At 33.3% G+C, this 14,101-nt stretch overlaps 1 protein-coding gene across 3 annotated transcripts in view; it reads left to right on the top strand.

The window, feature by feature from the left end:
* Positions 1 to 12,974, top strand: part of LOC105838958 (glutamate--cysteine ligase) — a 109,454-nt gene extending 96,480 nt beyond the window's left edge. The window contains exons 10-11 of one of the 3 annotated variants that reach the window (XR_004963381.1): positions 78 to 187; positions 10,402 to 12,974. The gene's annotated coding sequence lies outside the window, so the exon portion shown is untranslated. Of the gene's footprint in view, positions 1 to 77; positions 2,927 to 10,358 lie in introns of those variants that run through there. The other 2 variants (XR_004963380.1, XM_012684920.3) reach the window with 2 other exon arrangements.
* Positions 12,975 to 14,101: the final 1,127 nt, after the last annotated feature.

The raw sequence follows: 14,101 nt of genomic DNA, 5'->3' as shown, positions 1-14,101 counted from the left end.
CATCACTAGCTATACATTTTTCTCATTTTTCTGACAATTTGTGAATGCCACGCCAAAAAAACTGTTTCTCTTTTGAGGCAAACTAGTCATCGAGCCATTTTCGTACATTTTTGTAAGATGAAGCGCTGCTCAGCAAATGCGTGTCCCATCGATGCAAATAAGTAATAATCGGATGCAGCCAAGTCTGGTGAGTAAGCCGCATGCAAAAGTATTTCCCAACCAAACGCCTCAATCATTTCCTTGACCGGTTTTGCTGTGTGTGATGATGAATTATCATGAAGCAAAATCACTTTGTGTTGTCTTTTTTGATATTCTGATCGTTTTTCACGCAAAGCTTGATTCAAATCGATCATTTGTTGTCGGTAGCGTTCAGTATTAACGGTTTCGCCAAGTTTTAGCAGTTCACAATATATCACTTCTGATCCCATCAAACACAGATCTTTTACGCTTAGGATTCTCAAAATATATCCACTTTTCATCGCCAGTCACAATTCGATGGAGAAATGACTCGTTTCTCACGTCAAAATCGCCACTTTTGAATTTTTTAAACCACTCAAAGCATTGTGATTTACCAAGAGCATGCTTACCGTAAGCTTCGACAAGCATTCGATGCGATTCTGCAGCAGTTTTCTTTAAATGGTAACAGAAAATCAATGCTGTCCGCAAATTGTAGTTTCCAGGCACAAAATTCAACATGTTCAACGCTATTAAAAACTATGCTGTTGTATGAAACTTGTATTGTTTTGAATTGAAAATCTTTATCAGATGTCAAAACAAGAAAATGGCGCCAATAACGCGGTTTGACGGTGTCTACATTGACAGCTAGCGCCATCTATGGGCAAATTCCGATTTTATATTTACAGACCTGGTATATCGATATTGTATTGATATTTACCGGAAATTTTTATTACCTGAAACTGGGCGTGAATCTAAATAAATAAAGAAGATAAAAAAAGACATTACAGCTATTTATTTCTACTAAAAAATTTTTATTGTAAATGATTTTTCGTAAAATTTAAAAACAAACAAAAATTAATTAGTATTTGTCATTGGCAATCTGTTAACGAATCACAGATTCAAAGAAAACGTGTTTTTACTTAAAAGAAATAAATAATATTTATAGTTCCTCTTGCAACCACTGATTTTTTTTTTTAATTAGTTTATCAACTTTTAAACTCTTTAGACGGTTTTGTCTTTTATTTAGTATAGACCCTGGCCTTTGAAAAAATTTCTTTGGAAGGAACTGATGTAACCGGAACACAAAAATATTTATGTGCTAGCGAAGGCAATGGATTAAAATTTGTATTAGATTTCCAAAAATTAAGAGGATTTTTTTTTTATCGATATTAGGTGTTGTAAATATTGATGTACAGTAATTATTGCATCACTTGTTGGAATTGCCATGGCATTTTTACACGTTTATCTAGAAATCCGAGAAGTCCTGATTGACAGATATTGTCCATATCAGTAGCTGATGTAGATGATAAAGAAGTATATAAAATTTCATTTCTGGTGTTGCGTTAATTAAGCGTATTTCATTTTGTAAATAAATTTGTGCCTGGGAAGCATTATCTATATTTCGGAAACCTAATTTTTTGACTCGGGGATTCAATAAAGTTGCACATTTTGAAATTGATCGTGTTTCGTATTTATTATCTATAGTAATCTATTAATTATACCTTGCTTTAAATTTCTCAACATAATTTTTCCTGCCTCTGTTTTTATTTCTAATTTTTTAAGAGTTTCTTCAATACCCAATGTTACAGAAATAATTAAAGCTGTTGAAACATAACTATTTCCAGATATTATTTTAGTTGCATCATTTATTGGCGTTAAAATCGAAATGACATCCTGAATAATACGCTGTTCAGACAAATTTAATGGTTCTAGATTTTTCTCAGATTTAATTAAAGCCAAAGTGAGAGCATCACCAGCGTTTGGTATGCGATACAACATTTCATATAGGTTACCCCATCTAGTTATTATCTCTTGTTTAAATTTGACATACGGTTTCTTAACATTCCGAAATTCGTTTTTTAGAATGGATGTCGCCAAAGCACTATGACGAAAATGTGCAACAATCATTTTACATTTTTCAATTACAATTGTTAACTCCGGATTTTGTTTGAGTAAATCAGTTACAACTAACTGCAATGTGTGAGCAAAGCATGGCATGTGTTTTTTTTTAATAAATCACAAGCTTTAATCATTGCATGAATTATCTGTGACTATTGCCACGACTTTGTTTATTATATTTCATCGATACATTATATTTTCTAACGCTTCTTTTATTGCTTTACTTGTATGACTATCTTTTAATATTTCTGTATTTAAAGACAGCTCTCAATTTATGTTCATGTACAAAATGACATGTTACAGACAAATATACGTCCATAGACTGACTCGTCCAATTATCCGTCGTTAAAGAAACAAACTGAATTAATTCAAGACATTTCGTCAATTTATTTTGAAGAGTTTCATAAGTTCTTGTCAAAATAGTTCTAAAATGAGTATTATTTGATATTTTGTAATCAGGTTTAAGTATACATAAAAGTTGCCGAAAGCCAAAGTCATTTACAATTGAAAATCGTTTGTAATCATAGGCTATCATCAACTTTATCGTTTTAGTAATTGATTCATCAGTTGATGTTGAATGTTTTACCGTAAAATTTAATATATTCTTTGTTGTATTTTCTTGTACTAAATTTTGACTTGTTAAAAGACTGAAAGATGATGATTAATCTGAAGTATTGGAAGATACATACAATACTGCTGGATGTTTTCTTAATAAATGTTTCATTAAATTAGAGGTATTACCACTAGTTTTTATTAATTGCTTACAATGTTTACATATTTTGTTTACCGAATTTTTATTTTCAAAATGTTTTTTTGTATCAGAATGTTTGCGTGGAGCCATCCTAAAAAATTAAAAAATACAATGTACTTTTTAATTGTGTGTTATATATTAGATATATACAACTTTGCTTCCGCCGTTTTTTTTTCGAATTTCGAGGCTTTATTGTGAAAAACTGGTTATACATTTACGATTCAAAGTATTGTCCATCGTTGGCCACTACTTTCTCTCATCTTTCTGGCAGTATACGAATCCCGCATCGAAAAAACTGGTCATCTTTTGAGATGATCCACGAATCGATCCAACTTTTCACTTCTTTATAAGAACGGAAGTAGACCAGCAAGTGGTGCAAGATTTAATCCGCTAGCACCTCGGGTATTCTTGTGGCACCTCGGGTACTCTTGTGGCACTCTCGGAGCACTGAGTCAGCCGCGTTCATGCCTCGGGTTTCGGGCCGGCTCGGTCGTTCTCGCCGCGTCTGCTCCTACTTGGATATTAAAAAGAGAGAGACATCCGTCTCTTTTTCTCCAAAGCTGCACGAAAACGTGCGTTCGCGGCGTTCAGCACGTTGATGCTTGACCAAAGGCACCTATGCTCCCTCTCCCCCGTTTGTCTCCCGCTCATCTCAAGCGTCGCGGTCGTCAAGCAGATTAATTGATCATTGATATCATTAATTATATCATTTATTATTATTTGTTATTTAATTTTTTAGTATTAATGTAATTTATTGTCTTTTTTAAATTATACTAAAATTAATTTCAATAAAAATATGAATTAAATAATAAAAATTTGTAATAATTTATTAAATACACAAATAAAAAAGAGCTGACAAGTTAGCAAAAGATTAATGAAAAAAATATAAATTATTAAATGGCTTCCCATGATGTGCCACTAATAGCGCGTTAGGTTTTTTTACGTGGACTTTCGCCAGTAGCACTATTATACTACATTTAATTTATATGAAGGAAAGGAATAATGAAAGGAATAAAAAAGATATTTAAAAGATTTGAAGTATTTTTTATAATATTTATTTTTAAGAAAGGGAATAATATTTATAACTGTAAATATATGTGGGGCTACCACCTCGGCCACCATCTCGGTCGTCGACGCCGCCGCCTCGGCTTCCCCCTCGGCCAGCACCCCAAAAGTCCCGCTGGGCTCGCCGCGTGCGGCCGGCACCTCTTTTTTTCCTAAAAATAAATACGTTATTAAAATAAAATAATTTTTTATATTAATAATGAATAATGTAAAATACTCTACGTTTTGGCCGTGATTGCTGCGGCTGCGGCTGTTGCAGCTGCGGCTGCTGCTGCTGCTGCTGCCTGTGCAGCTCTTTAAAGAGGAAGTGCAACGTCCGTTATGATAAACAATTGATAATTGCGTACATGTGCTGCACCGAGCGTCGCGCGGCTGGTTTTTAATTATGTGAGTCGCATTTGTCGTTTGACTATTGTCACGAAGAGCACAAATCATGTTTGTTGTTATTTTATTTTACGGTGTTTTTGTAATATTATTTTTTTTATAACGTTAACGTTAACGTTTTGAACGTAAGTACATTTTATAAATAACGTTACCTTGAGAAAGTTTTAAGTTGAAAGTTTTAATTGTGAATAAGTAAGAAACTTTTATATATTTTTCCGTTATTTAGTCTCTTTTTTTAAATTCTTTTCCTTTCTTTAATTCTTTGTTTAGTTTCTTTTTTATTGTCTATCAAAATATGCGAACCATTAGAGAAGAAAAATGAGCAAAGTTTTCAGGAAGCTTGGCTTAGCGACAATGAATATAAATTTTGGATACACAAAGTAGCGTTAAATGATAACCTTTTTCATTGCACTATATGTAAGAAAAATTTTTCTTATAATATACGTTTTCAAGACATGCAAATTCTACATGTCACAAAAAAAATCTGCGAAAAACTACATTTTTTTTATTAAAAAATGACGATGTAAAAAAAGTATTTCTGAGACAAAACAAAAATTCCGACAAGAATGGTTAGATATTGAAATATTTAAACCATGGTTACGCGAAGCATCACATGATAAAACATTTTTTTTTGCGAATTTTGCAAAAAATACATGGATGCTAGTTTATGGCACATTTATTGTCATGCAGATTCCATAACACATTTAAAAATTGCTGCAGATATAAATAAAGAAAGAAAGAAAACAGACGAAGATATTAACATTACAAATGAGTCACTTTTGTCGTTTAATGAGCGAAAAAAAGAAGCAGAAATTAAATATGCTGCGTTTATTGCCGAAAAAAATATTTCTCATCAAACTGCAAAAAATATTCTTTTATTTTTCCAACAAATAGGAAAAGATTCTAAAGTATTAGAAGCCATGAGTATGAGTCGGACTAAATGTAACAAAATAATTTTAAACGTATTATGTCCAGTTGAAACCGATCGTACCGTTAACATTCTTCAAAATACTAAATTTACAATTTTTATTAATAAAATGTCTGATATTACTAGTAAAAAATGGATGACGTTTTATAGTCGGTATGTTGATCCTGAAACATTAAATGTTTGCTCGCAATTAGTCAAATTAATTGATATTGGTGCAAGAAATAGCAACGCAAAAAGTTATTTGAGGCATACAGAAATGTAATGTATAAACTACAAATTCCATTTCTAAACATTGTTGCCTTATCATGTGATAATGCATCCGTAATGACAGGCAAAAATTTATCTTTTAAAACTAAGCTTGGGAACATTTGTAAAAATGTTTTAACATTGTCTTGCTCATGTCATTCCGCCGCGTTAGTTGCACATGCTGCATACAGTAAGATTCCAAACTATTGCTAAGAATTTATTAAAAAAATAAGAACTTTTATTAACAATAGTCCCAAACGATCTGTTATTTTTCAAGAATTTTGTGAACGTTTTCAGAAAACAAACCGCAAAATTCTAAAGTTATCCGATACACGATGACTTTCTCGGCATTTGTGTATTGAGAGACTTTTGGAATATTGGGATTCTATCGAGATTTTTTTACAGAAAACTTATTAATAAAAAGACAAAGACTGCCGAATATTTATTAGATATAATACAAAAATTTGATGTAAAAGCATACTTATTATTTTTTAAACATATTTTACATTTTTTCAATGTGTTTAATACATTCTTTCAAGCAATAGAAACAAGAATACATCTATTACAACCAAAATACTTCAGTTTCTAACTGTGATTTGTAAACCTTTTTTAAAAACAAGTTTTTAAATTATGTTAATATTAATTTTGATTTTTCAAATATAGAACATCAAAAATCATTAAACGAAATATATTTAGGAACTGAATGTGAAAAATATGTTGATGGATTGATTACAGAAGGATACGTAGATGTAGTCGCAAATGTTCGACAGAACTGTTTGCAATTTTACTGCTGCTCAAGAAATTTCTAAAAACTATCAATAAATAATCTATTCTTGTCCAAATTAAAAGTTTTTGAAGCAGAGAGCACGTGATTCTAATAGACAAACATCATTTAATGATGTTTCTTTTATTGCTAAAACTTTTAGTGGGTTTGATGATAACGAATTAAGAAAAAAATGGTTTGCTTTACATCAAAATTTTACAGAAGTAGAAAAGAATAATTCTACAATGTTAAATTTGGATGAAATGTGGAAAAAAAATTTTTAACGCAGTGACCAATTTCCCAGTTTAAAATCTTTTTTGAATGCTGTTAGATCATTGCCAAATTTAAATGCCGACTCAGAAAGAATCTTTTCCTTTCTACCAGACTTAAAAACAAAAAATTGAAATAAACTTTTGTCTGAAGTAGTCAATGCTACTTGTGTTATAAAATCAGCATTGAAAGCGAGAAAAAAAAATGCTCGAAATATAAAAATTAATGAGAAGCATATAGATTTAATGTCATCTATTCAATTATATTTTACATGTTCTAAAAGAGCAAAATGTCATTTAAGATTATATGCTGCAGATAGTGATAATAATAATGATGATGATGATGAGATTCATCAACCTTCTACTTATAATAATATACAATAATAATGTTTAAAAATGTTCTAATTTATTTTTCTATTCTTTTATTATTATTTATATATTGTATATATATTATTATCATTACAATTAATACAATAAATTTTATCTATATAATGTTAATTATAAAATTTTTTAATAAAACTTTAAATCAATTAAAAACTTGTCTGGTAGGCTAGATCTTTACAACTATAAATAATAGATGTGTTGAAGCACTAATTAAAAACTAGTCTGATATGCTAGACCTCACATTTATAAATACTAGATGTGTTAAAACATTAATTAAAAAAAGGTCTGGTAAGCTAGACTTCAGATCTATAAATAATAGGTGTGTTTAAGCAATAATTAAAAACCAGTCTGGTATGCTAGACTTTACATCTATAAATAATAGATGTGTTAAAGCATTAATTAAAAATAGGTCTGGTAAGCTAGACTTCACATCTATAAATAATAGGTGAAGCAATAATTAAAAATTAGTCTGGTATGCTAGATTTCACATCTATAAATGGATGTGTTAAACATTTCAGTAAATTAAATGTGGTATAATAGAGCTACTGGCGAAGGTCCACGTAAAAAAACCTAACGCGCTATTAGTGTCACCTCGTGGGTGGCATGGAAACCACTTAATAATATTTTTTTTTTTTTTATTAATCTTTTGCTAACTCGTCAGCTCTTTTTATTTGTGTATTTAATAAATTATTACAAATTTTTATTACTTAATTCATATTTTTATTGAAATTAATTTTATTATAATTTCAAAAGACAATAAATTACATTAATACGAAAAAATTAAATAACAAATAATAATAAATAATATAATTAATGATATCGATGATCAATTAATCTGCTTGCCGATCTCGACGCTTGAGATAAGCGGGAGACGAACGGGGGGAGAGCATAGGTGCCTTTCGTCAAGCATCAACGTGCTGGCCGCGAACGCACGTTTTCGTGGCAAGCTTTGGGGAAAAAAAGAAAGATGTCTCTCTCTTTAACATCCGAGTAGCGGCGAGAACGGCCGATCCGGCCCGAGACTTGAGGCATGAATGCGGCCGACTCGGTGCTCCGAGAGCATCCGAGGTGCCCCGAGAGTACCCGAGGTGCTAGCGAACTAAATCTTGCACCACTGATGTTTGTCAAACGACCAGCACTGCTGGTCAGCCAGGCCGTGTGTCATTGATTGAAACAAATGATAGTCAGAGGGAGCAATGTCCGGAGAATACGGCGGGTGGGGTAGGACTTCTCATTTCCTCGTTTCTAAGTATGTTTTGACGGGCTTTGCAACATGGGGTCGAGCATTGTCGTGCTGCAAAATTATTTTATCGTGTCTATCGTTGTATTGCGGTCGTTTGTTTTTCAGTGCTCGGCTCAAACGCATCAATTGCTTTCGATACCGATCGTCTGTAATTTCAGTCGGTTTTAGTAGCTTATAATACACTACGCCGAGCTGATCCCACCAAGGGACCGTGGCCGCTTTTCGACCTCAAAATCACAGTTTTTAAAGCGTTGAAACCACTCTCGGCACGTTATTTCACTAATAGCGGCCTTACCATACGTATTTGAGAGCATTTGATAAGCCTCAGTCGCAGATTTCTTTATATTGAAGCAAAAAATTATAACCTTCCGCAAATGACGAGAATTTGGCTCGTGAGCTGACATTTTCAATCGAGAATAACTTTATGATGCAGACACAAATCGACTAATATTTTTTTGGCGTTATATTTACAAATGCCTAAGCTTATTGTATGATGTCTACGATCTATTTATTTTGACCATCACTTACCGCTACAGCCATCTATTGGAAAACGGCGGAAGCAGAGTTTATTATATTAAATATTATTCTATCACTTGGTCTATTACAGTGCTTGACGTTAGTTGTCCTTTTTGGGCAGTATACTGGGGGTCCCCTTATGAAAAAAAATTATAGAGATCCAATAGTAAGATTGTTCAGAAGTGTTCAGAAAAACTATTGGCAAATTTTCAGTTGTTTTTTGGGCGGACTACTGAGGAAACTATTTAGGACTAAATAATATTTTCCAATAGTAACTATTCACAAAACTATTAACAAATAGTTTCCTATAAAAAAAATACTATTGAGATTCAATAGTAACTATTCACGAAACTATTGACAGTTACAGTGTGAATAGTTACTACTAGAGAATTAGTGGCTTAAATAGAACTCTCCAATGATAACTATTCGCAAGGCTATTGACTAATAGTTACTATTCAGATGTGAATAGTTACTATTGAAAGATTATTGACTTGAAGAGTAATAGCCCTAATCATAACTTTTGCCAGACTGTAGATGTCGAAGAATGGTTTTGCCATTTAGTTCGAAATTAATTATTTAGCAATTATACATTTTTACATCAATGTTTTTCAATGAATAATTATGAATAATTTAAGTACAGTAAACGTACGTATTTGTAAAAATAAATAATTACTGAATAATTTTAAACTAAATAACCATTCGTCAACGATCTGGCAAATAAAGTTTTTTTATCAAATAGATTTCATCAATATATTAATATATCTTTTCTAATTAATGCTAATCACCAATCGTATGAATAACCAAAAATCGAATATATTATATATTATCTTACAAAGTGGACATTATAAGAAATGTAAGAAATAAAATAATTTATTATAGAATATTGTTTTTTATAATTTTGTAGAAAATTTTCCCACCAGGGAATACTGTGTAATAATTCTTTTTGATAATATCACGTTTAATATTGTATTAGTACTTTTTCTGAATAGATTAATTACCCAATATTAATAAAATAATATAATAACTATCGTCGTATATTATATAATATATATAATATATAACTTGTCGTTTTCTAATAATTATCGAATCTTCATTGTTCAATAGTTCTATTGAAATTAATGCTTCATTAGTATTTTAATTATCAATAGTAACATTGTACAGCATACTATTCCTCAATAATAACACCAGTAGTAGTCACAGTTGTATGAAACTGATGGTCCAATAGTGTACCATTCGTCAATAATAACACTCACCAGTAGTCAGAATTTATGAAATTATTGGGCCAATAGTATATTATTTGTCAATAGTAACACCACCAGTAGTCATATTTTATGAAACTAATGGATCAATAGTATACTATTTGTCAGTGGTAACTCCCTTAATAGTTATAGTTTATGAAACTATTGGATTAATAGTATACTATTCGTCGTATAGCAACACCGCTAAAAGTATATTCTTCGTCAGTCTGTCAAAAGTTACTATTAACGTACTATTCAAATCTAATAATTACTATTGAAAGCCCAATAGTTACTATTAGATCTCAATAGTTTTTTTCATAAGGGTCGTACCTAAAATATTTCTCTTGTTAAATATATTTTTTTTTATTAAATAATTGAATATTAATAATTTTATTATTAATATATGTTTTGTATATAAAACTATTTTACATATATAAAATACATGTGTTATCATAATATATTTTTGATGAAATATAATTACAATTTTAACAATAGCTTTCCACATTACCTGTGAGGTACTATTATTCGCCTAATTTAGAGTAAGAAAGAGAACACAGCGCTGTATACGCCGCAGTAAAACGGCAAGGCGGAGAGGGAGAACTGAACGATTGTCGAAAGCGCTCGAACAATGATCCACAAGAGTCTTCCATTATCTCTATGGACCGAGGCGATTGACACCGCCGTGTTCGTGTTAAGTTGGACCGTGTCGTCGAGCGGATCTTCCATGCTGTACGAGAAGTGGGTAAGGAAGAAGCCGACAATAAATCATCCAAGGATCTTTGGCTCAGTGGCGTATGTAAACACGCCGAAGCAATTCACGAAGAAGTTCGACTTGCAAGGTCGAAAAATGATTCTAGTCGGATACGGGTGATTCCGTAAATTATCGCGTTTATGATCCGGAGACGAAGCAAGTCAGCGTCACGCGAGACGTGAAATTTCACGAGCAGATTGGCAAGGTGGAAATCGGTGAGGATGAAGACGGAATCGAGACGATAACGCTTCAAAAGGTGAAAGACGAGACTTAAGATCGAGAAAACGAAGCAGTTCCGAAAGAGTGCGAAGCTCAGCAACATGAAGAACCACGAGTAATCGGAAATCAAGCTCAAGGAAGTCGAGAAGCTTGGGCAAAAGAAGAGTGACCGGCAGAAAAAGAAGAGCGACCTGTAGAAGACGAAGGGCGAGTTTTGCGAAGACGAGAAACAATTCATAGGTCCAGATACGAATACGAGGTCGATGTCGCCGAGTATGTGTCGCCAAATTCGTGTGAGGAAGCTACTCGAGGCGTTAATGCCGCGCAGTAGGCACGCGCTATCGACGAAGAGCTTCAGGCACATGACACAAATAAAACGTGGACAATCGTGCTGAAACACCAGGAACAAAGACGATCGATTCCAAGTGGGTGTTTTGAGTCAAGGAGGATCTTGTGAAAGGAATTCAGCGATTCAAGGCAAGGCTGTGTGCACGAGGATTCCTGCAGCAACGCGGAATCGACTATACAAAGACATTTGCACCGGTCGTGCGATACGACTCGCTCCGTGTATTTCTGGCAGCCGTCACCGAGAAGGATCTCGAACTACTGTAATTTGATGTCCAAACAGCGTCCCTCTACGGCAAATTGGAGGAGGATATTTTCATGAAAATTCCGAAGGGTCTGGCCGTCGAGGGAAGTGAAGGGACCGAAATGGTGTGCAAATTGAATAAGTTTCTGTATGGGCTTAAGCAAGCATCTCGGTGTTGGAATAAGAAATTCCTTGAAATTTTAAGCCAATTCGATCTAAAGTGCAGTCAAGCCGATCAGTGTATTTTTGTTGGACAAGTAAATGGCGAAACCGTTTATTTAGCTCTTTTTGTAGACGACGATCTTGTTGCGGCGGAAACGGAATTTACATTAAATTATATTACGAATAATTTGCACGAAGCATTTAAAATTAAAATCGGAGACTCGAGCTGTTTTGTTGGGATGCAAATTGAGAGAAATTGAAAAAACAAATCACTCGTGATTTATCAAACTGCGTACGTTGAGAAAATTCTAGAGAAATTCGGAATGCGAGAAGCAAAACCGGCTAGTGTACCAATCGATCCGCACGTAACCTTGTATCCAGTTAAAGAGAATAACAAGCCATTGAGTATCGTGCCGTATCGCGAGGCAATCGGATTCTTAGTCTTTCTGGCGGCGGTGTCTCGTCCAGACATAGCGTTTGCCGTGAATTCCGTGAGTAAATTTCTAAACGAACACAGTGTCGAGCACTGGCGAGCGGTCAAGCGAATTTTTGCTTATCTAAAAGGAACAAAAGATTACGGATTAGAATACAAAAGCGGTGGTAGCAGAACAGAGCTCGTAGGCTTTTCTGACGCGGGTTATGCGAACGACGTCGAGACTCGCAGGTCGACGACGGGATATATATTCTGTATGGTAAACGGGCCAGTGTCGTGGTCTTCTCAAAGACAAAAGCTAGTTGTGTTAGCACAATCGAGTCAGAATATGTAGCTGCTGCGACAGCGACCAAAGAGGCCATATGGCTGCGTAAGCTAATCAGCGACTTTTAGGATATTCATGTGAACCCGAATTAACATTGTACGTCGATAATCAGAGCGCGATACGCTTGGTGAACAACTCTGTTTTTCACAAGCGTACAAAACATATCGACATACGTTACCACTATATATGCGAGAAATTCGAGAGCAATGAGATAAAGGTAATGTATGTATCATCGGAGATGCAGCGAGCCGACTTCCTCACTAAAGCGCTGCCGAGAGATCGTTTCCGGAAGTTATGCGAGATAATAAATATAGCTTCGATTCACAACGTAAACGCTCAAACGACGGTAGTGTTGAGGCAGTTAGTTTATCGCGTTGAAGTTGACGGCGCGAAAGAGCTGTGCGAGGATGGTGGCGGCGGCGTTCCGTCCAGCAGCGCGTGACGTGGGATATGTAAGAATCAGCGATCAGGCGCCTTCGGCTAAAATCGGGTTACTGACCAAGGAGCAGAGAGCACATTGGTTCATCTGCCCTCTCCGGCCCAATCTTGTCTTGTCTCGCCGTCGAACTATGTAACGCGCACACGTGTGAAGCCTTGTGATAATAAAACTAACGAGTATCATTTTTGTAAAACGTGAAATATTTATTAAAACCTCTTGAAAATCTAGCCAATAAGAAATATAGCTCTAATAATTTGCATTAAATATTTCTGAAAAATATCATTTTCGAGTAATTATAATTCCGAAGTGTTTTTAATAAAATTTTTTTGTTAATAAAAAACAAAAATTAAAAAGATAAATAACACGATTTTATTAAAGATTGATTTCTAAATAATGGAAGATATTTAATGCGTATTTTATTATATTATTTATTACCATTATAAATGTACATAATACAATAATTAATATATATTGATAAATTTACTATTAATTATTACTATCTTTCACACACGTTAACCGTGTTAATTATTAATATTAAATATTACATTCTATTACAATTAAAAATTTACATAAATTTAATAATTAATAATTACATAATTTTTTAATTACAGCAATGGAAGGATTTTTTTTTTAATTTATTTGTAAATAGTGCAGTGCATATATTATTTCAGCTTTCATTATTAACTAAATGTTAAATAAATAAAATAATTCATTGTAAAGCACTGTATCTCTTATTTAATAAGGCTCATTAGAAAATACTTATTAAAAAAAAAAATTTTTTTTAAACATTAACTTACACCACACATCTTTTGGTAATTACTGGTCTACTTTCTGGTGGTAAAATAAAGCTAAACAGCGTTTCAGCTACAATTCGACATTGTGTAACACTGTCACACAGTAACACAATGTTTCATAGCTTGAAAGCATCCAATGACGCCGTGTGCATAAGCAAATTGATTGGTCCATAAGCAAAGTGCATAAGAAATTCAACCAATCGAATTTCTTATGCATTTATGTTATGCGTTATGCAAAAGTCTGTGCGGGTGTTCTTAGGGCCATAACACACAAAATAACATAAGCTGCATAAGCATAGCATAAAGATGCCTTTTCACGTGCTGCTGAAATCGACCGTTTGAGCGATAAAAAGGATCACGTGACGAATTTTGTCGCAGAATATTATAGCGGCAATTTTTGTACATGAAAAGGGAACAGTAGCGACAAAATATAAAGTTCAAAGACAGATTTTGCATTTGTATTAGTATTTCAGCATAATAATATACATCCCAAATAGCACAAAAATTATCATGAATATTTATAAAT

Source organism: Monomorium pharaonis, chromosome 5 (assembly GCF_013373865.1).
Source record: "Monomorium pharaonis isolate MP-MQ-018 chromosome 5, ASM1337386v2, whole genome shotgun sequence".
NCBI lineage: Eukaryota > Metazoa > Arthropoda > Insecta > Hymenoptera > Formicidae > Monomorium > Monomorium pharaonis.
This window is presented reverse-complemented; position numbering and strand designations above follow the sequence as displayed.